This window comes from Pimephales promelas, chromosome 15 (genome assembly GCF_988280905.1).
Source record: "Pimephales promelas chromosome 15, fPimPro1.hap1.1, whole genome shotgun sequence".
Taxonomy (NCBI): domain Eukaryota; kingdom Metazoa; phylum Chordata; class Actinopteri; order Cypriniformes; family Leuciscidae; genus Pimephales; species Pimephales promelas.
In genome coordinates this window covers 5,126,994-5,154,501 of record NC_142783.1, presented here as the reverse complement: position 1 = coordinate 5,154,501, position 27,508 = coordinate 5,126,994, and the positions used below count along the sequence as shown (strand labels likewise).

The 27,508-nt window shown below is 39.1% G+C and overlaps 1 protein-coding gene across 5 annotated transcripts in view; it reads left to right on the top strand.

The window, feature by feature from the left end:
* numb (NUMB endocytic adaptor protein) overlaps window positions 1-27,508 on the top strand; it is a 96,611-nt gene that overhangs the window by 16,776 nt on the left and 52,327 nt on the right. The window contains exon 1 of one of the 5 annotated variants that reach the window (XM_089120039.1): window positions 752-821. The exons of the other annotated variants lie outside the window; for them this stretch is intronic. The gene's annotated coding sequence lies outside the window, so the exon portion shown is untranslated. Of the gene's footprint in view, window positions 1-751; window positions 822-27,508 lie in introns of those variants that run through there. 5 annotated transcript variants of the gene reach the window in all.

Sequence of the window (27,508 nt, the reverse complement as noted above, 5' to 3'; positions counted from 1 at the left end):
GCTTTCTTTTTAAATGGTTAAATACAATTTTAGATAAACAAAGGAATTGCTGTTCTGCACATTCAATTAGCAAAAATAGTTTATTTTATAAACTGCATGGTGCAAAAAAAGTGTAAAATGCAAGTGAATTGAAAGCTGGACAAGCATTAGCAAACATTTTCTTCTAGTGTAAATTTAAATTTTGTTATTATAAAGTATATCTAATTTGTAACTAAAATAAAAAGTTTAGGGCCCTATAAAATCCATTTTATTTTTCCCCAAATTCTGTTTTTATTTTAAAAAATGTTGTTATAATGATTCAGTATAGGATATATATATATATATATATATATATATATATATATATCAATAGGGCCCTATAATTATGACAGGACAAGCACATTTCCCCCCAAAACATTTTTTTACATCCTTATGAAATATAATATGCTCATATTTCCTTTCATTTGTTTTGTGAAATATGATTTTGTTCCTAACCGTTTTTGTGACATTCACTCGTGCGCAATAAGAATATTAGGCTTTTCCTTCTGCTGAATGGTTTTCTGACAGGATTAGGTGCAGAAGTGAGAATGGCTTGCTGGTTTCAGTCAGCATGGATTGTTTATGTGATTTTAGTCACAGGTTTCAGATGTACTTGTTGCTGGACTGGCAGAGCCTGAATAAAGCATGAGTACACAACCTCCAGAGGCTCTGGTTTCAGTAGGGCACTTAACAAACCTGCAGTTTACTCTGACATGACCTGCTTGAGCTGTCAGAAGAGGATCAGCACACCCTGTGTGTGATGGCCAGGCGTCCGGCCTCCACTTTCTCTGATGTTTTGTCTGGTATGTTACTATTAAGTTTGATCTCTGTTGATATTTTTGAACAGGCGTGTGCCCACTTTCTACCTTCATATGAGAGTTTGGTGCCACTTTCTCTGTGCAGAGTAGTGAGGGAACGTATTGGATATTATAATAGACTTTAATAGAGTTTGAGGTTTTTAATGTTCGAATGAGGTTTTAATTGTAAGTGAGTGGCATCACAACAAGGGAAATTCATCTGAAGTTATTTAAGAGGAGGAATTTTTATTGGTGCCACTTAAAAGCATTCAAATTGTTTGACTTTTTACACCACATTGAATCATAATGATTAACTTCATATTTAACTAACTTTTTTCAATTAGGGCTGGGGGCTGCGATAAATATACAGTGGTGGATATGAAAAGTCTAGTGCACACTAGTGTTATCACGATAGTGGAATTTCTTACTTTGAAACAATACCTTGAAAAGCATTATAAATGATATATAATATTCTATACCATTTTCAAAACCACGGGGAAAAAAATGCTGCATATTGTCATATGGCCTAGATATTTTTAATAGTATTTATTTTTTTAAATAGACATAAATTTAAATTTTTAATAGTAGGCTATCTAGCAATCAAAAAAGTCTTCTGAGGAGGTCACTATATAAAGCTTTTAAGCTTTTTTTTCACATGCTAATCAATTACCATTACAATTGTCTCACAAATATTTGCTAACTCAATGTAATTGTTTTGTCGCAATAGCTCGGCACAGGGAAGCTTGATTTTAGAAAAGACAAGAATTTATTTGTGCTATTGTTGTTACTAACAATAGCACAAATAAATACAATCGATTACTGATATAAATGAAATAGACTGCTTTAATTTTTTTTCAGCTAGGTCAACTTTATTATTCAGGGAAGATACTGAATAAAGAAACAAAGTAATACAATTGTAAATAACTGGATAGGATTCATTTGGAAAATTGAATGCAGATTAATCGATTAAAGTTGCGCATGTTAATCAGTTAAGTGATTTCCTCTTGATTAATATTAACAACATAGAGAGCGTCATTTTTATTAGGCTACTGTCCCTTTAAGACCTGATGCACTCAAAGATCCAAAATACAGTTACTGTTTACGACTGTTATGGAGATTGTGACATTCATTTTGATTTATTATGTGTGTGCGCTTCAGATGTTAGCTTGAAGTCTGTGGGAATGAGTAGAATTATGTGCAATCCCGCGCTCAGATTCAGACCCGGTCACACCTACACTGTTTAACCGGAGTGAATGAGAGGAGGCGGGTGCGTGTCATGGCAGAGATATGATTCAATCGTATAAAATCTCAAATGCTGTTGCCCAATACTCATGTGAGATACTATCATCAAGATCCCATCATCTGATAAACCCCAATAATTTATAATGCCTCAGTAGTTTGTGTGTGTTTAAGCTGTCACTGTGGAAAGCTGATTCCTGAGTTCTTATCCTTTTTTTCTTTTTTTTTCCACGTAGTTTCAGCTTTTTAAAGTTTGAGAATGAGGAAACTGGGTCATTGTGCATAATTTAGCAGTGATTAATTTCTTTTCCACGTATGTCCCTGAAGGAATTGGGATCCACCAAAGCATTTTGTTTTTGAGAATGCTTATTCAGATATTGTCTCCAATCTGCACGATTCATGGGTAAAAGGTTGTGATCTCGATTCAAACACCCACACGATTTCATTTCTAAATGACAACGATTCGTCTGTCTATGAAACCTTTGACAAGTACGATCACAGCAAAGATTCAAATCGCGCACAGTCACTGGCGCTGACCCGGAGAGAGCAGTTATAATGGTGTTTAGGTATGAAACAGTTTAAACTTTTTATCATGATGGGTTAGGGTTAGGGTTATGATGAGTCATTATTCTAACATTAATTTCATGTTACTCTAGTTTCCTTAACCCCAAAATACCACTTTATTTTCACTTTTGTATATTAAATGACTGTGGTGGCTCAACTTACTGTTGGTAGAAGGATGACGGTGAACAACAGTGAAGGATGAGATAGGACCAGGACTATTTTATGTTATGTTTTGTTTATGTGTGTGCGGCAGTCTGACGCTTTTACTTATGCTTTGTGTGTTTGTTTATTTGATATTAGTGTTGAATGTTTACCAGTTCCTGTTTTTTTCTTATCCCCGTTACAGCATCCCACACCAGCAGAGGATATCGTTCTGTTTATTCTGAATGTGTGCTCCTCTGTCACTTTAAATGCTCGAGCTCGTTACAGCAGGATGGAGTCTAATTGGTCGTCAATGTTTTCGGCTGGATGAGGTCGTTCTGGAAGTGATTCCAAAGATATAGGCTATAGGGGTGTAACGGTACACAAAAATCATGGTTCGGTACGTACATCGGTTTTCAAGTCACGGTTCGGTACGTTTTCGGTACAGCAAAAAGAAAGAAATACCAGAGAAATTTCCTATTTGTTTAAAGAAAAATATTTTTAAATAATTGTGAGTTTTCCTAGATCTTGAAACTTTCAGGTTTATAAATGGGGGTCATCTTTGAAGGATGAACAAATAATGTTTTGGTCATCACATTAAAAATAACATTTAAATATATATTTATTTATATAATATTTGAATATTTGAAGTGCTGGAAAGAGATGTGTGAAGTACTTGAAAGTAGGGCTGGGCGATATGGCCAAAAAATCATATCTCGATATTTTTTGGTCAAATGGCGATATACGATATATATCTCGGTACTTTCTACGTTTTCTATTTAGATAACGAAAATCTTTATATTTAAAATATATATACATATATATATATATATATATATATATATATATATATATATATATTCACATTCGGCCCAATGATATCCTACAAACAATGTTGATATTGAAGGATATGGAAACAAATATAATATAGGCTATGCAATATATTATGTGCAAAAAGCTTTTGTTTTTATATTGACAAAGGCTAAACTAAAAATGAAAATAAAAACAAAAGCACAAACTATTATATTAGCCTGCATTTGATTACCCCATTATAATTACTTTCACTTTCATTAAAAATATATACTTTTAGATTTAAAATTCCACATATGGCACATTTATTTTCTCCAACAACAAATATTTTAGCAATATGTTTATTTTAGTCAGAATTATTGCGTACTACGTAGTACTATTCACGCGCATGCGCGCGCCGGCGCTCGTTCAAGGAAGCATGAATTTTAGCGGAGATTCACTTGCAGAAACTCGTCCTCTTCTGACATGGACATATTTGTTGTGAAATGGACATATTTGCTTTACTTTCTAACATTTACAGATGGAGAATATACCTGTGAAATGTAAGTTGAGCACTGAGGAAAGCACCACATCTCAAACGCATTAAACAGCGCAAGTATCTTGTCAGTCAGCAACAGTGTCTGTCAGAGCATTTGACAGGGCGGCAAGCTGCCTTAAACTTGTAAACTATATCAAAGTGATTTTGACGCAATTAATATAAGCTTGTGTCATGTTTAGGACAAATTGTACTACGTAGCCTAGCTACTTTCACTGCAGCAGCTCACACTGCAACCTCCGCTATTTTTCAGATGTGCTCATATCAAACTACTGTATCGATATAAACGGTATTGCCTTATTCCATATCGTTTCAAAAAATATAACGATACATCGTACAAACTCGATATATCGCCCAGCCCTACTTGAAAGCATTTCAATTCCATTCCATTCCAGCCAAACTGGTTCCAGATACTATATTAAATCCATGGTGAATGTTGCTGGTCTGTGGACGTAAAGTATTACTAGTTCATTCACGGCACAATGACAGCGTTGTTTGATCTAATAGAGACCTCCGGTTAATAACGGAGAAATGCGAATGCATCTCACTAGATCTCGCAGCGATGTTATTAAAATGTTATTCAAATGTTTTCTTTACTGGATCTCTTTGCGCTGTGTGGTAACAGTGTTGCTTGATCGAGATCGGCTTGCACTGCACAGATGTTGCTGGTCCGAACTGATAAACGATCCGTGAAGCACATAATGAGTAGCGCAGTTTCGTTCTGCTTTCATTACGCTTGCCATTTGATGTTTCGTAACGTTGTGTTGGCCGCGCCAGCACGAATTTTGCCGGCAGGAAAAATGGTCCAAGCAACCGTTCCGTTTGTATGCATACCGAACCGTAAGCCTCGAACCGAAACGGTTCAATACGAATACATGTACCCTTAAACCCCTAATAGGCTAGTTTTTCTGTGCCGTTATCGTTATTGCGGTGTTGTGAACTCTGCTATTCTTTTATATTGAGACTGAATTTAAGCCTCTTCTCGTTGACTATTAGGGGGCAGACCTAGTATCTTCATTTTTATATCTTGAAACATATACCAAGACAATTTTGTGTCAGTGTCGTTTACATTGAGGGATAGAGCTTTTAAAATCTGCTTGGGGTACGCTTTGGATGTTGTACATGGTTGACCTTTGTTGGAAAGACACTTGGACACTGGTTGTTGTGGCAGTTTAATTTCTGTGACTTGTGTCTTTCTGACAACAGACTGTGTCGGAGATATCTCTCTCTTCCAGGGAACTGTGCATGAATGATGTGCTTGTAGCCTGGATGCCAGCCCGATCCCCGCCCACAACATTTTTTGGTCGGGAAGTTCGGTCTGGACTCGATCCATTGAGGAGTAATTATGATCGGTTCAGAAATCGTCGGGCCAATCAAATTGCCAGGGTGGGCTTTATACGATGATGGACAGATGATCTTACGTAAAGAGCACGTTATCAAAGAGCGCTTGGGTTGAACTGGTTTCCCTCAAATATGGCCACCGCTGGAGAATTGAGATGTATAGATTCCGCCATCGCGTCTGTTGTAAAATAAATTGACAGTGCAAAAATTTTAAAAGACAATCAGAGAACTGCAATCAAGGCATTTGTCGATCCGAAAGATGTGTTTGCCGTCCTTTGGCATCAGTTTATTTTATCAGCCGGCTCCGATGGTCACTAAGAAGATGGGACACAATGAAAACCCTGTGGTTGTTGTGGTTTCTCCTTTGGTCGCTCTCATGGAGGACCAAGCAAAAAAAGCAACACTCATTATTTTACTACTACTTCCAGCGTGCTAGTAGTTGAGTTCTGTTGACAACTACGCGTAGCCCAACATACGTCACTTAATTTTTCTGGTTCGGTTAAGACACGCCTCATAATCAAAGCCCTATGGAGCAGCATCAGACTCACATTCTGACTAGAATACGAGTATGACGAAGTCAGGCTAATGTGCTTGCCTTGTGTACTTACTTAGACTCCAACCTTGATCCATTATCCTGAGATTGCTACAGGCTGTCTGTCTGCTTTCTATCCCAAATGCTCTTCCTGTTTCCTTCTTTTTGCCTCTCTTAATGAACGTCTTTCCTAACGGCATTATGGAACTGTTTGGGATAAATTTCACTGTACTCTTTCCATCATAAAAATACTTTAGGTAGGCCGCTCCAATACATCACTTATTAACTGCATTGTTTTGCTTCTAGGAGCAGGAATGTCCTGGGCAGAACCCTTCTTTACGATAAAGCAAATCCGTTAAGCTAAATCAAGCAGACGATCAGAGTAGTTGGCAGAAATACCAGTGAAATTTCTTGATTCGCACAGCAAAAACTAATACTAACATCTAAAGTAAATATTCTAAGTATGTTTCCAGTAAGTTCGCAAACAAGTATGCAGTAGTGTTCGAAAGTTTGAGGGTCAGTAAGAAATATACACTCACCGGCCACTTTATTAGGTACACCTGTCCAACTGCTCGTTAACACTTAATTTCTAAGCAGCCAATCACATGGCGGCAACTCAGTGCATTTAGGCATGTAGACATGGTCAAGACAATCTCCTGCAGTTCAAACCGAGCATCAGTATGGGGAAGAAAGGTGATTTGAGTGACTTTGAACGTGGCATGATTGTTGGTGCCAGAAGGGCTGGTCTGAGTATTTCAGAAACTGCTAATCTACTGGGATTTTCACGCACAACCATCTCTAGGGTTTACAGAGAATGGTCCGAAAAAGAAAAAACATCCAGTGAGCGGCAGTTCTGTGGGCGGAAATGCCTTGTTGATGCCAGAGGTCAGAGGAGAATGGCCAGACTGGTTCGAGCTGATAGAAGGGCAACAGTGACTCAAATAACCACCCGTTACAACCAAGGTGGGCAGAAGAGCATCTCTGAACGCACAGTACGTCGAACTTTGAGGCAGATGGGCTACAGAAGCAGAAGACCACACCGGGTGCCACTCCTTTCAGCTAAGAACAGGAAACTGAGGCTACAATTTGCACAAGCTCATCGAAATTGGACAATAGAAGATTGGAAAAACGTTGCCTGGTCTGATGAGTCTCGATTTCTGCTGCGACATTCGGATGGTAGGGTCAGAATTTGGCGTCTACAACATGAAAGCATGGATCCATCCTGCCTTGTATCAACGGTTCAGGCTGGTGGTGGTGGTGTCATGGTGTGGGGAATATTTTCTTGGCACTCTTTGGGCCCCTTGGTACCAATTGAGCATCGTTTCAACGCCACAGCCTACCTGAGTATTGTTGCTGACCATGTCCATCCCTTTATGACCACAATGTACCCAACTTCTGATGGCTACTTTCAGCAGGATAATGCGCCATGTCATAAAGCTGGAATCATCTCAGACTGGTTTCTTGAACATGACAATGAGTTCGCTGTACTCAAATGGCCTCCACAGTCACCAGATCTCAATCCAATAGAGCATCTTTGGGATGTGGTGGAACGGGAGATTCGCATCATGGATGTGCAGCCGACAAATCTGCGGCAACTGTGTGATGCCATCATGTCAATATGGACCAAACTCCCTGAGGAATGCTTCCAGCACCTTGTTGAATCTATGCCACGAAGAATTGAGGCAGTTCTGAAGGCAAAAGGGGTCCAACCCGTTACTAGCATGGGGTACCTAATAAAGTGGCCGGTGAGTGTATATATTTTTATTCAGCTCGGACACAATAAATTGATCAAAATTGACAGTAAAGACAAGTCTAATGGTTTTCATGGGAATTAATAAAATGATGTGCAATATAAGCACTATTTAACCAGAGCGAATGAGACGAGAGGTTAGTGTGAGAGGAGGTCAACTAAATGGACCAGCGTTAGACATGAGACGATCATGAGGAAAATCAGCCGATTCCGATCCCTGGCCGGTCAGTCGGTGCATCTCCACTGATTTGAAATATGTTATTTATTTGAGTTTTGCCAGAGCATTGTCTAATATTTCAGGATTCCCCCTTTAAAATAGGTAGAACGTGTTCTTGGATGTCCAAAAGCGGGAGGTGTTGCAAATATGGCTGCCGAGTGGGCTTCAGGAATCATTTGCTGCGACCCAATTTGCATACTATCCGTCCTAAATAGTATTAGTACGTCCAAAATCGTAGTATGTTCAAATGAGTGTTTCAAAGATTCCCGGATGGTCTACTTTTTCCGGTCAGAATCTGAAGTGTAGATCGATGCACACTCTAACGGCTGATATTGCCCACAAACCATTGCGCGTTGGACGAGGATTCGGTTAGAACTACAAACACGAGTAAAAAGTGTTAAAAACAACTACAGACACGTAGTTGATACGGAGGACGCGCGAGTCCCCGCGGTTGTGTAGAGAGGTTTAGATAAAGAGCTTTGAGTGATTAATTATCAGTATCTAACCTGACGAAAAATGAATTTATTCAATATTGTCCACATTATATTGCATTTGCAACAGCATTGTGAACTTTTGTAAAGACGCGTTTTAGCCATTACGTTTTAAATGCATCATTATATTCAAATTACAAACACGAGGAGAGCATAAAAGACCCACAACTGGCAGATGAACGTGCTCTCCGAAACGGTAGGAAATAAAATTAGATAGAATGGAGGATTTTAACTGTGACAAGATGATTGACAGGGCAGTTTACGGTGACAGGATGCACGCAGCACGCGACAGAGCTGTCCGTTAAAGATGACGTGATAGTATGTCCCAAAGCTTGCCTACTGTTTTGCTACACACTCAAAAGTATGTACTTTTTCCTCACAAAAAGAGTACATACTTTTAGGGCGTAGGAAGCGAATTGGGACGCAGCAATTCTCTTTCAGACCAGTATAGATGTTCAGATTATTGTGTATATTATTACCTCAGTGAGGAAAAGCTGAGCCGGACTGTGCAACATTAACAGTGTTGTGTGTCAGATTGTGTGATGTAGATCTTGATAAGACTTTGGTCATGACTGACAATATTTATCTGCTGGTCTGTGTTACTTTTGACGGTTTCAAGCTTCATCTACATTAATCTGGACTGGATGTGTTTACGTGTGCATCTTTTTCTCCATGTTTTGGCCTGATGTCCACACTGAGCTTTTTGATGCTCTCCCAATTGAAAAAAATTGGAGTTGCATTATGCTACGTTCACACCGGACGCGAATCGCGCGTCAGATTCGCGCCTGACGCGTCTAGTTTGACGCTTGACCACTTTGTGTTATTTCGCGTGTCAAGAGCGAAACTGGCGCGCGTAAAAACAAAAGTTTGAAGCGAAATTTACGCGCGTCAGAATCGAAATCCGTTGGCGGCCATTGTTTTTATGTCGACCGAGCATTCATCAAGAGAGTTACCGCTCTGTATTTACTCTGGAGAGCAGAACAGCGGCGTGGGGATCATCGTCGCCGTATATTTGTGTCAACCGGACTCTTCGGAGCCGAACCGTTTGGCGAGTTTCACCATTTGCTCGCTCCAGGAGCTGCGCTGGATGACGGCCGCTGTCAGCGGTACTTCCGCCTGTCCCGCGCCCAGTTTGATGACATGTTGTCCCGCATCGGAGCGAGGATCACCCTCGCCCTCATCCATCTAATCTAGCTGTCATTTATTTTTGTTTTGATAATAAATAGAGCCAGCCTTCAAAAGTTATTAACCTGTCCTGTGATTTTTTTTTTCTCTCTCTCACGTCCAGACACGAATTTATGCACATGTTGATTGATCTTTACAACATAATACTATTTTATATAATCTAGCTATGGAATGAATAACATTCAATACAAAATGAACATGTCTCGTATATAGAAATAATGATTTAAGTGATAAAACATTAGCTTTGTTGTGCATAATCCCACTAGTCATATTAACAAAATAATTTATTGAAGCATCCAGACACTTCACCATGTGAGCAAGCAACTAGGCTCCTGATTGGTTAACGCGGCGCGAATTCACGCCAAAGTTCAGATTTTTCAACTCGGGCGGCAGACGCGAATTTGCGCCAAGCGCGTGAATGCACAAATGGCACATTCGCGCTTAACGCGCCAGACGCTCAATTCGCGCCATTCGCGCGAACGAGGCGTATTCGCGTCTTCCGCGCCGCGCTCCATGGCTCATTCGCGCCGCAGGAATTTTTCACGCGCGTAAAGCGTCTTTGCATTGACTTAACATTGAAATCATTCGCGTCTGACGCCCTATTCGCGTCCGGTGTGAACGTAGCATAATAAAGAGGACTGTGAAAACTAAAGAATTTGTTTTCAAATGCATTCCAATTATGACAATTTCATTGGAAATTTCAATAGTGGCATAGTGCAAATTCACAATGTGTGAGATTAGAATAATCTTAGAGTTTGTTATTATAGTTCTTTGTAATTGCAACAATTATATAACAATATTAATGGTGTAATAACGATTGTCTGTAAAGAACCGCCTCACTTTGTCCACTGGCGCAGAGAAGAGCGAGCTTTTTCAATTCATTTTTATAGAAGCTCAACTTGAATGAACTGAAACACTTGCTTTGGGCCAGTGGACACACACCGTTATGAATGTATTTGACAGAGCCTCTAGGGCACATACGCTGAAGTAAACTAACTAACCCTAAGGCTGGTTCTCCACCTCAGCGTTTTTAGCCAGCTGGAAATGCCTACGTCGGCCGTGTTGAGATGTTTGCAATAATGCGTACGGAACAACCCCGGAAGTGTTACTAGCATCTCATTTCACAAATAGTTTGTTTCTATAAAAATGCTTGTTGTATTATGTTTGTATTATGCTTGTTGTTGTCATGTGTTACTGTTGTACGAGCAGCAGGATGTGGTGGTTGGTCACTGTGGTATTAGTCCCGCCCCTCCTCCACTGTGATTGGACAGCCAGGGGAAAAGTAACAGTGATGAGGGATAACGTTTTACCCAAAGTTACCCATATCAATGCCTTTTAAAAACACTCTGTTTCCCATTGAAAACAACTGGAAAAATCCACTAGCCTTTGGAGAAAAACCCTTTGGTGGACACATGGCCTAAAACATAACCTGCCCTGGAGTCATTAAACAATTACAAATTAAGTTGCTACTTGCAAGCCTTGAGCTACCTCAGTTTTTGTAACTTAAAGTTGAGGTGATCTGTTTATCTATCTGTCAAGCTACCCCCGGGTATGTCACATAACCAGCTTTTTGGGACCGTTTGGTTATAAATAATAGTTTTGGACACTTCATATTTTTGGGATTCACACCTGCATTTTGAGACCAAGTTTGTGTCGCATCATACAATGCGAGAGCCACTCTTCACACACTTTTCTTGTGTGTGTGTTTTCTGGCATATGGTTTAGGGGACAGAATACAGTTTATACACCACATATATAAAACCACGTACGTATAACTCCGAGATGGTGATATTCGCAGTATATCATCAGAAGGTTTTGGATGTAATCGTCTGACACCAGAGTGAATCTCATCAATGCTGTCGTGTGTGTGTGCAACACACAGATGCTCTTCAGTTATTAACAAAAGAGTTGTCAGTTAGTTCAGATGTGATGGATGAACTCAAGCCAAGCATTTTAACTGTCAAGTGTAAGCATCTCAAGTATGCATAGACTAAGTTATTTTATTCTGTTGTCTAATTAATCACTTTATACTTGGATGTAAAATGTTTTTATATGGTTTATCGCAATTATCAGCCTTGACTACAGATGTTGCGTTGAATCTTGTCCATTCTGTGTGATCCGAATGTGATAAGAAGTAAATGTTGGACAAATCTGTCCAAATATTACCAGTTATCATTTGAATGGAGGACATTTGCGCTCTGTGTGTATACCAAATTGAAATTCTTTGTGTAATGTGTGTTTTGTGATATTTGTAGTGAAGGTTATCATATTGTGACAGCGCTTCTGTCCTCTCTGTTGGCCGCTCCTCTGTTATACGCTCTCTGTGTTTCAATAGATGTGCTTCGCTTGGCTGTAATCTGGTGTTTCAGTCAGGCTTTCTAAAACTGGCTGTTTGTCAAGGCTGGGAACGAGTCGGACCAGCACTTCCACAACTCTAGATCCAGAAGAGGGTTCCCTTCCTTCCCAGCCCCTTTTCACTTCCTGTTTCACAACTTCCTGTTACGCAATACCGTTGCCTCAGTAGGCGTTATGCAGCAATAATAATCACCACCCCATTACATTGTATTTTTTCCAGTGAATGGCATTCAGTTCAGGCATTCAGGCATTCAACACTTTTTGAACTATTCAAATAAATAAAATAACAGATATTCAAATCAAAGTATAAATGTATTCAAGTATTCAAGTAAAAAATTATAACCTCTAATTAGGGATGCACCGATATGAATATTTCAGCCGATACCGATAACCGATAATTCTTTATATTTGAAAGCCGATAACCGATATATCGGCCGATAAACTTAAATCCAAATTTGTATCTAATTTTGAGAGCCTGATTACAAATACAAAAGTCTCACAATTAAATCCATGTCCCAAGCGCACAATTATAATGATGTTCTCATTATAGTGTATAGCCGATATGACAGATTTGCGCTGCACATGTTGTACCGAACCGTATTTTCATTTTTTGAAGAGATTTCAATCATATTTCAAGAAATTCAAAAACATAAACAGTGCTCAACAAGTTTCTCAGCTGAAGGGAATAATACATTATTTATCGGCTTTAATATATCGGCCACATTTTCTTACCAGGCCGATAGCGATAACATTAAAAATGAACATATATCGTCCGATACCGATATGCTGGCCGATATATCGTGCATCCCTACCTCTAATAAATATATCACAATCTCTTGAAAACAAGTAGGCAACATTTTGACAAAATATATTCAACAAATTCCTGCTAGTAACTCAGTCCCAGAATAATAAAGGCTGTCTCTCCATCAGGCTCCAGCTTTAAAATGTTTCTTTATTACATTGCCATAGGTCACTCGATGTGTGTAAACAAATTCGTGGAGTTCCCATAGCATGTTTCTGCTCATCGTCGGATTGCTCGAAGCCAAACTGTTCCCAGACAATGGAGTTGGTTTTGCCTTTTTTGCTCCCCAAACGCTGCTGTGGCTGCCCTCCTCCTGCCATCTTTACTCGCGCTGAGTTTTTGAATTCCAGCGGATGATATTATCATAGACCGTAAAGGAAATGGACACAGCGACCCCAGTGATTTCAACAGAGAAATTTGAAGCCCGTTTAAAGCTGATAGCCAGGCGTACTGCGCAAGCTCAAACTGAGCCTGACACGTGAGCAACCTGTATCTTCTAGTAGCTGTGCAGAGGGAAATCTGAATAATTCCCTTACGAATCTCACATAGACGGAGAGAGTGAGTATTAGCTGTCCATCAACTTTATGACTCTCTATGGGCTTCTCCCTCGACTTTAGCGGACTTTACGCCTCCACGTCCCCCGGATTGCCTCCGAGCTTCTCCTCCTGTCTACTATACGGTAATTTCTGTACTGAGCGACAAACAGTCACGTGCACTGACGTGCCTCCCAATTTGCCTTCCGGACTGTATTGGCTGAGAGAGGTTATGGCTTCGGGAGGGGCGGATGGGATGTGTGCGCGTCATTCAGAACACAAGCCAAAATAAGAGTGTTCTTGCAAAACAGAACATGGCAAAATAATAGATTTTACTTGATTGTGCTATTTTGGTGATCATTGGGAGCCTAAATCAAAATTCAATTAATTTCACAGCCCTTTGTATAGTTTATAGGCCGCTATAATTTCCACGATCACGGAATCATGGACGGAATTGCGAAATTGGCAAATTAACACGGAATCTAGTGTTGACGCTGAATTTTATGGAATTTTGCATATTTGGTTTGAAATTCTGTTTTTGTGTGTAAGAAGAATGTATGTCTGGTGAAAATGCAGACCGGGGGAGGCAAATCTGGGCAAGCAACCTTTTTTGGCCTTTTGTGTTGTTGTGTTTTTGTTAGTGCTGGGCGGTATACCGGTTCATACCGAATACCGGTGTTTACTTTTGTTATGAGATCAATTTTTAATATATATCGCAATATTGGTGTATGTCCCTTTAACATCGATCATAACGTGGCGCGACACAGGTCACTTTTCACTGTTGCACTGTGGTATAGAGAGCCTAAGTCCCTCCAATTCCGGTCGACCACCATTAGGCATGTGCCGGTATCAAATTTTCATGCTGCGGTTAATTGATTGAGCTTTTATCACGGTATATACGGTATTATCACGATATTTTAATGAAATTATATTTTAATGCTCAAGAAAAACAGATGCATTGTGGGTCTCTAAAAAAACCTCAACTTGTATCAATGTGTAATTGTGATTTTCAAAACATATGGTAAACTAAACCAAATTGTTTAAAGTTTAGTGACAACATGTTACAATGACTGGTAGGTTACTGTTTGTATTATTCAATTAAATTCTTGGATTTGATTTCAGTCTTAATTCAATATTGACTCATTTGGATAAATATTAGGTAGGCCTCAGTCTGTTAATGTTTCTCAAGAAAAAAAACTCACATAATGCTGTAAACATACAGAGAGAAGTTAAATATAATATTTAGCAAAATACTCCTTGCTATTTTTTGTCTAGTCAATGAATGTGCTGGTCATTAAATGGCTTTCCTGAGGTAAATGTAACGTTTTGACACAACTGTTCTACTGCAGTGTTACTGACCTCTTTCCGTGTTTGAAAACACTGATTGATCGTTATTATGTATAAGTAAATATACCTTTCGGTAAGTTGTACTGTATCTTTAAATAAAAACGAAAGTAACATGATGATCGGTTTACTTGAACTGAGGAGCAACGATCTGTGATCAGAACCTAAGAGCTGATTTATCAACTTCAATTTATCAATAACAACTTTCATATCAAAAGTAATCTGCTCTGTCTAGTCTGTCGGTGTCAGTGTCCTCTTTGCTCTGTGATTTTTCTCTGTAGGAGAGCGTGTGAAAAGTGTCAAATGCGTTAAGCGCCTTTCAGACAGGACGCGGAATTTGCGACGCTGACCGCTTGGTTCAACGTTGCCCTTCAGATACAACGCGATTTGCTATTTTACAAATAAAAAGTTTAACTATTTTGAACTTTAACACCGGCGTGGTCGATGCAGGTCGACGCATCAACAAAACATCCCTGCGCGTCGCGCGCGTATTCCGCGTCCTGTCTGAAAGTCTCAAGCTTGAGTCTCAAGCGGAATGTCTGAGAGTTTGGCAGCCCTGCGGGGATAAATCGTCGGGAGCGTTCCGCCATGCTTCTACTCCATGTGAGGACTGTTTACATCAGACTAGGGCTGGGCGATATATCGAATATGTACTATGTATCGTTATATTTTTTGAAACGATATGGAATGAGGCAATACCGTTTATATCGATACAGTAGTTTGATATGAACACATCTGAAAAATAGCGGAGGTTGCAGTGTGAGCTGCTGCAGTGAAAGTAGCTAGGCTACGTAGTACAATTTGTCCTAAACATGACACAAGCTTATATTAATTGCGTCAAAATCACTTTGATATAGTTAACAAGTTTAAGGCAGCTTGCCGCCCGGTCAAATGCTCTGACAGACACTGTTGCTGACTGACAGATACTTGCGCTGTTTAATGCGTTTGAGATGTGGTGCTTTCCTCAGTGCTCAACTTACATTTCACATATTCTCCATCTGTAAATGTTAGAAAGTAAAGCAAATATGTCCATTTCACAACAAATATGTCCATGTCAGAAGAGGACGAGCTTCTGCAAGTGAATCTCCGCTAAAATTCATGCTTCCTTGAACGAGCGCCGGCGCGCGCATGCGCGTGAATAGTAGGGATGTCCCGATCCGATCCACGGCATCGGTATCGCGCCGATACCGGCCCAGAACGCTAGATCGGAGATCGGAGGGGAGAAAAAAATATGAGCGATATCCAGTTTAGCGGCGCAGCCTGTCACGTGATGATTGTTGTGTTTACGCACACGCGCGCAGAGAATCACTCTCGCTTTGCGTGTCAAGAGCGAAAGTTTGAAGCGAAATTTACGCGCGTGACGCGCGTCAGAATCAAAATCCGTTGGCGGTCATTGTTTTTATGTCGACCGAGCATTCATCAAGAGAGTTACCGCTCTGTATTTACTCTGGATAGCAGAACAGCGGCGTGGGGATCATCGTCGCCGTATATTTGTGTCCACCGGACCCTTCGGAGCCGAACCGTTTGGCGAGTTTCACCATTTGCTCGCTCCAGGAGCTGCGCTGGATGACGGCCGCTGTCAGCGGTACTTCCGCCTGTCACGCGCCCAGTTTGATGACCTGTTGTCCCGCATCTGAGCGAGGATCACCCTCGCCCGGCCCCTCATCCATCTAATCTAGCTGTCATTTATTTTTGTTTTGATAATAAATAGAGCCAGCCTTCAAAAGTTATTAACCTGTCCTGTGATTTTTTTCTCTCTCTCACGTCCAGACACGAATTTATGCACATATGTTGATTGTCTTTACAACATAATACTATTTCTAGATATGGAATGAATAACATTCAATACAAAATGAACATGTCTCCATATAGAAATAATGTTTTAAGTGATGAAACATTTGCTTTGTTGTGCATAATCCCACCATGCATTTAGTCATATTAACAAAATAATTTATTGAAGCATCCAGACACTTCACCACGTGAGCAAGCAGCTAGGCTCCTGATTGGTTAACGCGGCGCGAATTCACGCCAAAGTTCAGCCAACTTGACGCGCGGATGAGGCGTATTCGCGTCTTCCGCGCCGCGCTCCACGCCTCATTCGCGCCGCAGGAATTTTTCTTGCATTGACTTAACATTGAAATCATTCGCGCCTGACGCCCTATTCGCGTCCGGTGTGAACGTAGCATTAGTGCGTCGAAGTTGTGATAGCGCTGTCGGCTAACGCGAAATGCTACTATTTACATTCCATGGATGTTTATGTTTTGGACTAAAAACTTCTTCAAATTGGATTGTATGGACGCTTTACAGTGAAACCAAACCATTTTTGTTGGAATGTGGACTAACAGATGGCTAATTGGTGAGTTTCTTCCAGTTTGTGTTGGTTTGTTTTGGCAGTTGGTGGTCTGACAAAGAGACAGATTGTGCCCGCTGTGTTGATTGTATCTTAAAATGGTTTACGTCGTTCGAATCACGAGTTTCTCAGCTTTCCAAAGATATGTATTATGTTTACTTTTGTGTTTGTTTTGTTTTGTCTTTCACAAAGTTAAACCTATAAACCACCCTGTGGGCCGTATACGGCACGTCGGACCACGAAAAAAAAAATATCGGACTAATATCGGTATCGGCAAAAGCCAAAGGTGCGGCATCGGTATCGGTATCGGAAGTGAAAAAGTGGTATCGGGACATCCCTAGTGAATAGTACTACGTAGTACGCAATAATTCTGACTAAAATAAACATATTGCTAAAATATTTGTTGTTGGAGAAAATAAATGTGCCATATGTGGAATTTTAAACCTACAAGTATATATTTTTAATGAAAGTGAAAGTGATTATAATGGGGTAATCAAATGCAGGCTAATATAATTAGTTTGTGCTTTTGTTTTTGTTTTTATTTTCATTTTTAGTTTAGCTTTTAGTCAATATAAAAACAAAAGCTTTTTGCACATAATATATTGCATAGCCTATATTATATTTGTTTCCATATCCTTCAATATCAACATTGTTTGTAGGATATCATTGGGCCGAATGTGAATATACTGTATATATATATATATATATATATATATATATATATTTTTTTTTTTTAATATAAAGATTTTCTTTATCTAAATAGAAAACGTAGAAAGTACCGAGATATATATCGTATATCGCCATTTGACCAAAAAATATCGAGATATGATTTTTTGGCCATATCGCCCAGCCCTACATCAGACTAGTGCGCACTGTCGCATGCGAACAGTGCTTATACATGTGGGGATTGTTTACATCAGAGTGCGCGCGTGTTCTGCACAGCACGCAGTGTTTGAGCGGTTGAAGGAAAATAAGCAGCTAGTGCGCGCTCTAAAAGTCTAAATTCTATTCTAAATTCTAAAATCTATTATTTTTCACGGTATTTTGAAGAGCCCGCGATAACAATATCGTGCATATTCATTACCGCGATTTATCGCATTACCGAATACCGGCACATGTCTAACCACCATGGGACCTTATTTCGGAAAAATATTGAATGGTAGTCAATGGCGAGAGACAACAAATATTTTGATCTCATTTGAATTGTGCCCTGAATTACACATATGATGTTTGTAAATTTAAAAGATACATTTTAAAGTAAAGAAAGTCGCAGTTTGATGTAAAACCGTTGAGGTATAAGACTGTGAAAATACGTAATTACAAAGACTACAAACCCCAAAGGCGCACATTTTCTCTCAATGAATGAAGCTAACTTTACTGAGGCTGTCTGTCATTGTTTCTACAGTCTAACGTTATAATCGTAACGTTACGCCATCCTACCAGGGTGTTTTATATCAGACTGCACACACACGAGCAGCGGATCTCGTTTCGCTTCCCGGGAGATGTAGTTCACAGAGCGATTTTCACATAAAACTAAATGTTACTCTTCTGTTGTATGACAAACTGCGACGTTTTTGACTTTTCAGAATCTTTTAAATTGACAAACATCATATGTGTAATTCAGGGCACAGTTCAGCCAGAATAAAAAGATAAGTTGTCTCTCGCCATTGACTACCATTCATATTTTTCTGAAATAAGGTCCCATGAGCCAGAAGCAGAGGGGCGGGACTTAGGCTCTCTATTTGTTGATAAAGCGCGACTGTGAAGTTGGATAGGTTAAACTATAATTGATAACTGCAGGGAACTACACTAACCTTTTCCACTGGTGGCACTTGCGCTACTAACTTTTTCAGCTACTGGCGCAAAACATGATTTGGTCGCACAAATTATTTATAGTAAGCCGCACTCTGGATAGTAATGAATAATAATAAAACTGCATTAGGGGTGGAACAGTACAGAAGTCATGGTTGTGTCGGGTTCATACCTTGGTTCAGACATTCAGACGGTTCGGTACGATTCGGTACAATGGAGTGAAAAGCAAAACAAAAATGCAGAAGGCATTTTTATAAATGTCTTAAGCCTCGTATTTTTTAAGCTGTTTAAGTTTTATTAATAAAGGCATAGAACCGGTTTATTTGTAGTGCACTGACAATAGTTTTATATAATTAGTTTATTAATTAAATTAATAAAAAGACAAAATGACCTTGATATATGTTTGGTAATTGTACTTGAATGAATGTAAAATTAATTTCCAATATTTCAGATCAATATATTTGTTTTCCTTAATTTTAACTAACCCATAATCTTTATTCTCATCTGAATTATAAATACATTTTCGTATAAAATAATTACCATTAAAACACATTTGATTTTCTTTTTTAATCAATGTAGAATCATACGCAGGACTGTTGGAAAGCTGTGATGACAATAAAATGATAGCTTATAAATATATCTCTGGTTGTTTCTGTTCCACAACATTTTGTATGTCATGTTTGGGGTGTGGGATGAAGAGAGGGATATTTTCAGTAATTATTTAATAAAACATTTAATTAATCTTCAGTGTGTAGTATTAGCCAATCAGGTGTCTTGACGCGAATCACGCGATTATGATTATGAAAAAACTAACGTTAGTCTAAAAAACTGCTAGTGATCATATAACGTTAGTCGATGTCAATATCAGAGCTAGCAATATAATTAGTTAGCTCATGGCAGAGTTTATCAGCCGAACACCAGACCGCAAATCTACCTTTGGTGTAAGGAAGAGACACGTTGTCTTACATCTCTGCGTCTTTTTCCTGCCGCCATGCAGGCTCAGATGGTAGCCTATGATTATGATTAGCATGCCTATTATAAAGACACAAACCTTTTACTATCATGTCATTTGAATAATATGCGCGCGATAGAGAGAGAGAGAGCAAGACAGCGCTTGTGTTGTGTGAAGACGTGATAGTGCGCGCGCGGCCAGGGCGCGCTCTCTCTCTCTCAGCTCGTTTGCGCCCTGTCAAACGCATCAGTCATTCTACTCTACAACACTCACCGCGATCAAAAAAGGCTTTGGCGGGACAAAAAGCGGACGATCCGACAGGTTTTAGAAGATTAAATACAACCCGAAAGAAACTAAAAAAAAAAAAACAGACCCGTCAAAATTGTCAGTGATACATTTGCGACCCATTAAAAATTAGGGTCGCAATGGGATTTCAAAAGGTCGCATATGCGACCTTCCCTGAACTGTCAAATTATATTACAGTGTTTCCCATACATTGGTTCACAATATCAGGACAGCCTTTTGGAAAATCTATTAGTGGTAATAAGCACTGCACTTTTCAAGGTCAAAACGCGGCACGGGCGTTTTCATATGAATGTATCAGAAGTGAACCGATGGTCTTGTGAAAAGTTTTGATATTATTTCAATTGAATCTTTCTTTATCTTTATCAGATAAAGCAGCATTTATGAGCGCTGCGCTGCTTTGTGTACAGCCGTTACCGGGGAAACCTCTGTCTCTGCCGCTCCTAAAGCGCCTCCTGCTGGCCTTGCACCTCTTTGTAAACAGCCTTGCAAACCTGTATTAAAGCAACACCAAGTAACTTTACGTATGCGGTCGCCCTACAGGTTGGAAGCGGAATTGTCCATTACTGCTGTTGTATATAATTTAGCCTAGCGCGCACGGTTGCTGTTTATTAGCACCGGCATTGGAATCATGATGACGATTCAAAAGCAACCTGGCTGCTAGGTATCTTACATGTCCATGTCTAATGTTGAGTATGCTCCACCTATTGGCAATTGTAACGCTTGCCGTAAAGCAAGTCATATTTGTAGTTTTCTCTCATTCGGACTACAGAAACGCGACCCGATCTGGCAATCTTACATAGCGTGGATATATCAGATAAAGGACCGCGAAGTAGAGGCATAAGTGCATTTCACCATGTCACGACTTGATGAACCACTGAAACGATTTTGAAAACTTTATTTTAAGGTAAAAAGTTCTTACTTAGTGTTCAACACCATTTGTCCAGTCAGTCAGTGTTGAGATCAAGCTGGTCTGGATGCTCAAATAAACCAAGCACTATGGTTGGGAACACAGTGTTAAGGCCCTTGCACACTGAGCTCGAAATTCGTGTACGAAATTTTCACACGTTAAAAAATAAATACGACCTCACGTTATGTAAATCACGATTGTAGACTGCCTCTGAAACTTTCGTCTGTCATAGAAAAATCAGATCAGGTTATATTTTCTGCATTTTTCGCATCCGTAGCAATCAGTAGCATGACAGATCAGAGCCACCGAATCATCATACGAAAATTCACATATGGAAATTTCGGACTCAGTGTGCAAGTGCCTTTAGTCTTTCCGGAGAAATCAACCTTGCTTAGAGTTGTCTCAAATCATGTTAAATCATAATGATTTAGATTTATCAGTATATCAGGCTTTATGTAATGATTTTTCCATCACTACATAAGCTGTAAGTGATGCCTGAAATTGCTTCTTTTTTTACCAGCTTAAATGCATATTTTAGTTTTCATTCATAAGATGTCTGAGCACAGCCAAGTGTTTGTTGCATTGAATGAGAGTGTTTCTTTGCTCTCTCTCTCTCTGTGTGACTGTGTGTCTGTATGTAAGGTCTTTTGTCTTCCTCTCCAGGTTCTATTTGTAGGAATTAATAAGTGTTTTCCGTTCCTGGAGGGATGGTTTAAATAGCTTCTCTCTCTGACAGCCCAGCACTCTTCGTCGGCTCGTTCCTCTTTTCACCGCGTCTCTTCTCGCTCCTCCTGCTTTCACGTCTCGTCTCTGAGCCGCGTGACCGAGGCAGTGAGAGGCTTGTGTCTGGCAAGCGCTCAACTAATGCTCTTCTAGTGCACTAATGACCTCATTAACACACACACACACACACACAGAGAGACAACAGGCTGAGAGAAGCCCCTCTGAATCACTGTTCATTCAATCACGGACTGTTTAGTAAAGATTTGTTCATTCGTCAGCTGAAAACAGCAGAACAGGATTTTCACTTATCAATATTGTTTCATCAAAATGATAATCTTTTAAAAGAAAGAAATAAGCATTGCAGCCTAAGCGATTTGAATTACTTGTACAGCCCTACTGATTTATTAAGCCAAATGGTCCATTTTTATGGTAAGATTCTGTGAAGCTGTGTTTTCCACATAGCAGAAATCGTATTCAGGGTTCCCGCGGGGTCTTAAAAAGCCTTAAAAGCATTGAATTAATTTATTAATTTGGAAATAATACCTTAAAAATTGTGCTGTGTATGTAACTTCTCCATATTGTATTTTTCCCGAAAAAGTTTAATTTGTCAACCACGATTATTATGATTTTCGATGTTTATTGTTCTGGGGTCTCTCAGTTCCCCATATTCCCAGTAGTGTTGGGCAATATGCTCCATTTTCATATCGTCCTATCGTCAGCCTGCGAGATCGGCGATACACGATAGTATCGTGAGGGGGCGGGGCTAACATTTGATTATTAACTTGATTATTTAGCCTACTCATTAATTTGCTTGTTTTATTAGCCTACTTCGTTTTATATACGAGAATCTTTTTTCTATTTTGCTAGCAAAGGTGGAGTGTTTATTAATAGGATCAGGTTATTTCCTGGTATAGTGAGGTAAAAAAAAGAGATCCTAATCCTTTTGTTTGTCAATGGGAAATTTACGGACACATCCTATCCTCATGCCGTTACATGCAGCATTTTGACTAGGGCCTATTTCTGCACGAGATGAAAACACGTTTTAATAATTTCTTGGGTCAGAAAAAGTCGGAGTTTGCGATATGTGCCCCCCTACCAGTGCGCTCTCTGCGCACTTCACATGCGCACTTCAGCACGAAGTACGCGGGTTAATGTGTTTTAAATGCCGGGAGAAACAAGAGCAAGGGCCAAACGTCTAGCTGAGTCGATCGGTTTATACTTATGACTTGACTCTGATAAAGGAAACGTTTACATGACCACATGCATTGTCAAGTTTATTCAACATAATCAGGTTAAGAACGTCGTCGCATGTAAACGCGCTCAATCTCTGAAAGTGAAAGTAAAAACGGACTGCTTTCGGCATCTGCATTAACGCCGCGTTCCCTCAGAGACGACGATGATAACGGTAACTATAATACTATTTTAGTGATATTATTATTAATACTATTTAGTAATTATATTGTTTTTAGTGTTAGTGTCATTAAACGTTTTGTTAATGTGTTACGGAAACAAATACTGACGAACAACGATGCCGTTTTCATCTTGGATCTGTAGGAAATTGAATTTTGCGTCTGTTAAAACGAGCACACTTGATAATTTGCGAATGGATCACCTTGCAATTAAATTTTGATGTTGGATGTTTTTTAGTCTGTTTTAAAAACATTCTCTTAGAGGAGTCCTCATTAGTGCGTGTGTTGTTTCAATTGTTATGAGGTGATGTCGTTGTAAATTTAGGCAAGGCAAATTGATTGTAGTTCCTAATATTCATTTAATAACAATACTAGCTTTATAATAATAGGCCTAATAATAATAATTTAATACATTATGGTAAAACGAGCCAATTATCGTATTGATATCGTCAAAGGCATCTGCCATCGGTGATATCTCAGACTATCGTCGATACACGATACTATCGTCTATCGGCACAACCCTAATTCCCAGCATGGAATAAATAGCTAGCTAATGTTAAAAACAACTTAACATTGTTCGGCAAACTTTCTTGAGGCCTACTGAAATGTTTTTATTTTTCACACCTGCTTGGCTTATCATCTTTTACGCATTCCACATTTGAAAAATAAATTAACACAAGTTCAAGGATTTTGTTTTTCTTTGCTGGTAGGGACTTGAATTAGGTACTCATTTTGTATATAAATGGTCTTAAAAAGGTCTTAAAAAGACTTGAATTTAACTTGAAGAAACCTGTAGGAACCCTGGTATTGCCATAGTTAGTTAGGAATAATTCAACCTTGAAAAAAATGTGGCAACGATTAGGGATGGGCTTAGGGATGGGCAACGATTAATCGCGATTAATCGCATCCAAAATAAAAGTTTGTGTTTACATAATATGTGTGTGTAGTGTGTATAATTAATTTGTATATATAAATACCCACACATGCATATATTTAAGAAATATGTGCATGTATATATTTTCACTTTGTGTATATACAGACAGGAGCCATCTTTGGAAAAGAATCTCGACCAGTCGAACCATGAACGCCGTTCATACAGTTCAGCTCACTTGGCACGTTGTTCGTGGTTCGACTGGTCGAGACTGTTTTCCAAAGATAGCCCGTGCCTGTATACGCAAAGTGGTCTGTCTTTATAAAGTATCTTCTTTTAAATACTTACACAGTTCTCAATGCTTCGTTTTGCATGTAGGGACCCTCATTATGTTAGTGTGTTAGTGTGTGGCTTTTTTGAGCCTTGTTAGTGGTATTAACTAGCGATTTTTATTTTTCATTACACTATGCCTTATATACTAGAGGTATGTGCTAATTGCTAAACAGTTTTTAGAGATAAAACTCTTTACATTTGATTATCATGAAAACAAATCTCAGAGAACGGTCGACTCGGTACCAATATATTATTATTAGACCAAACGTTCATTTTTTGCCGGAGTTCTCCTTTAAAGTCCCTGTAAAGGCAATTCTAAAAAAAAAAAAAAATGTCTAAATACATTATAAATGTTATAAATGTATTGCTAAAACATATTACAAAGACTGTGAACTGTGACAGCTGAACAAAATAGCTGTCCTGCAAGTGGGCGTGGTTTCAGCGCAGCGAGTTCAGAGAGTGTAGGATAATGCTCATTTAGATAGCTTATTTTATGTACTTTTTATCATTCAAATTTGTTTGGGTGGCTAAAAACACATTTTCTGTGGTGTGAACTCAGAACACATACTTAATTTTGACTTTACAGGGACTTTAAGCCTGCTCACATGACTCAGTTTACCATGTGTTTCTGTGCCCGATAGACTCTCTGCTGCTTTTCGCACACACTCACATTCTCTCATTCATTCGCTTTTATTTCACCAGTCTCACTCTCCTGTACACTCCTCGGAGAGTTATTGTTATCAGTGGGTTTGAGTTGTGTAACCTTGTATTCTTTTATATTAGCTAATGACTTGATGACTACCAAATTTTAGACCAGAGTGAGATTTCACAATTCTTGTTTCCAATTTCGTTACCACAGGATGAACTACTAGCCTAATAAAGTTCAGTCACAGTTTGCTGGGTTCATCATATGCAGTTTGGAAAAGGTTTAGATAAATATGGGTTTCCAGACTATTGGCCCCATTTAGTTTTCTAAAATATAGAATTAATCATGTCTAAAAAATAAACGTATGATACAAGCATTTTCATTTTGTGATTTAGTGTATAATGATATGCAAAACTGTTTTGTCTTTTGTCTAATGGACGTGTGCCACTCAAACCAGCAACCGATAAAGAGCAAATGGTCATCTCAATCAGACTGGACACAAATAACTTTGACATAAATGAAAGCACAACTTCAAAAAACAGTATACAAAAGACATGGCAGTCACTCACCCCCTACAGCTTCCACATGTGGACAAAATATTTACTTTACAAAATTTACAAAAAGGAAATGAGATTGACTGCCAAAGCCTCAAAGCCAAAATTCACTCTGCTCATAACGCCGTTGTTTCAGAGGTGTTTAAGCGTTTAAAGGGGTCATGAACTGCATTGTTTATTGTTTCGTAATGTTTCCATGGATGCGGACGATAGTGGTGCACGATAGTGGTGCACAATATATCGGCCGGCGATATAACATCGGCCGATTTGGTCGATTTTTTTACACATCGCGCGCCGTCTTCAACATGTCTTGCTCTCTCTCTCTCTCCCTCCCTCCCGCATGTTTATGAATTGAGTTGACTGAATATCTTTGAGAATATACAATGGTAAAAGGTCGGAAGACCGACGTTTTTTTCTTCTGAACTACTGGTTGTGAATTGTGAAACCACACTTTCAATAAACGAAAAAAAATCTATCTGTTGATGAAATGTTTTCTGTGTCGACTGTCGAGACCATAGACTGTGAAAATAGATCGAGACAAATCTCGTGCGATGTTCTAAACTGCCTGGATAATCACAACGTGTGCCGTGGTTCCGTTAATGACACGTCCGATTCGCGAACTAATGACTCCTTTGAACCGATTCACTTTAATGAATGGTTAAAACAACTGATCTGTCCAACACTGAGCTCAAGAGACATAAGTCGGAAACACTTTACAATAAGGTTACATTTATTAAAGTGTACATTAAATGGAACCTTATTGTAAAGTGTAAGGTTAATAGATTAATAGAATGTTAACAAATTTTGTTAACATTCTATTAATATTAGTTTCTATGCGGATTTACTCCATGACAAAACTACGCCAGTCATTCTAGAATGATTCATTCTTTCCAAATAGAGCAATTCAAGTAATCTGGTGAAATTGTTTTTATATCACAATATATATCGCAGAAAAATAAAATATCACAATGTCATTTTGTACCAATATCGTGCAGCCCTAATCCTCGTTTTCTATACAGGGATATCGACATCGAAATATCGGTATCGGCCATAACAGCAATGTTAATATCGGTTATCAGTATCGGCCACAAATTTTCACATCGGTTCATCACTACATTTAATGTTAGATTTTTACGTCAAAAATTGTCATAATTTAGAAATAAATGGCATTTTCCTACCCTGATTTTAGCCTCTGATTTGAACGCTCTGTTTGGAGGGGCGTGTCTGTGTGAGACTGCTGTGATTGGCTCAAAACGCGCAAAACCCAACGCTGATGGATTTGACGCTCTTTGCAGCTGAGAGAGGCCAGCTTCCATTGAAAATGAATGACTTCCGGCCGCAAGTCGGCGGCGGTGTTAACGTACAGTTACCGGTAGGGCTGGGCGATATAACGATAATTATCGCGATATAATTTTCCTTGATAAAACGATATCAAGAGGTCGATAAATGTTCGATAATGTTTATGCATCAAAAGCGGAACGAAACTCATTTAAACAGCGCGCGCCACACGGAGCATTTATCCGCTCGGGTCAAAGTCCAAATGGCAGTGCATTGAGCGGAGCGCGAACTCACGCATACGCGCCTCTGATCGTTTTGCTCACGAGATCCAGTGAGAAGCACTTGAGTTCAGCGAAGAACACCAATGTCAAGTTTAAACCAGTTTAAAGGCAGATGAAACACCGCTGACAAAAAGGAGAAACACTGCATGCAACGATACAGTCAGGATCTGAATTGATACTGAATCCAATTAGCCTACCATGGATTTACTGTAAGGTTAGCCAAGTAATATTAACTGCACCATGAAATGTTGGATATACATATTGAGTTGTATAATATTATTAATGTAGACAATGTATTATATGACTAATGGAATATAAGTACAGTATTTAATAATGTATTTAACTGTTAGGCTACTTTTTTTCATACAAAAAAATACAGAAACCATAAAGTTATGCCATGATAGTGAGGAGCTAAGTTATAGGCTATGCCTG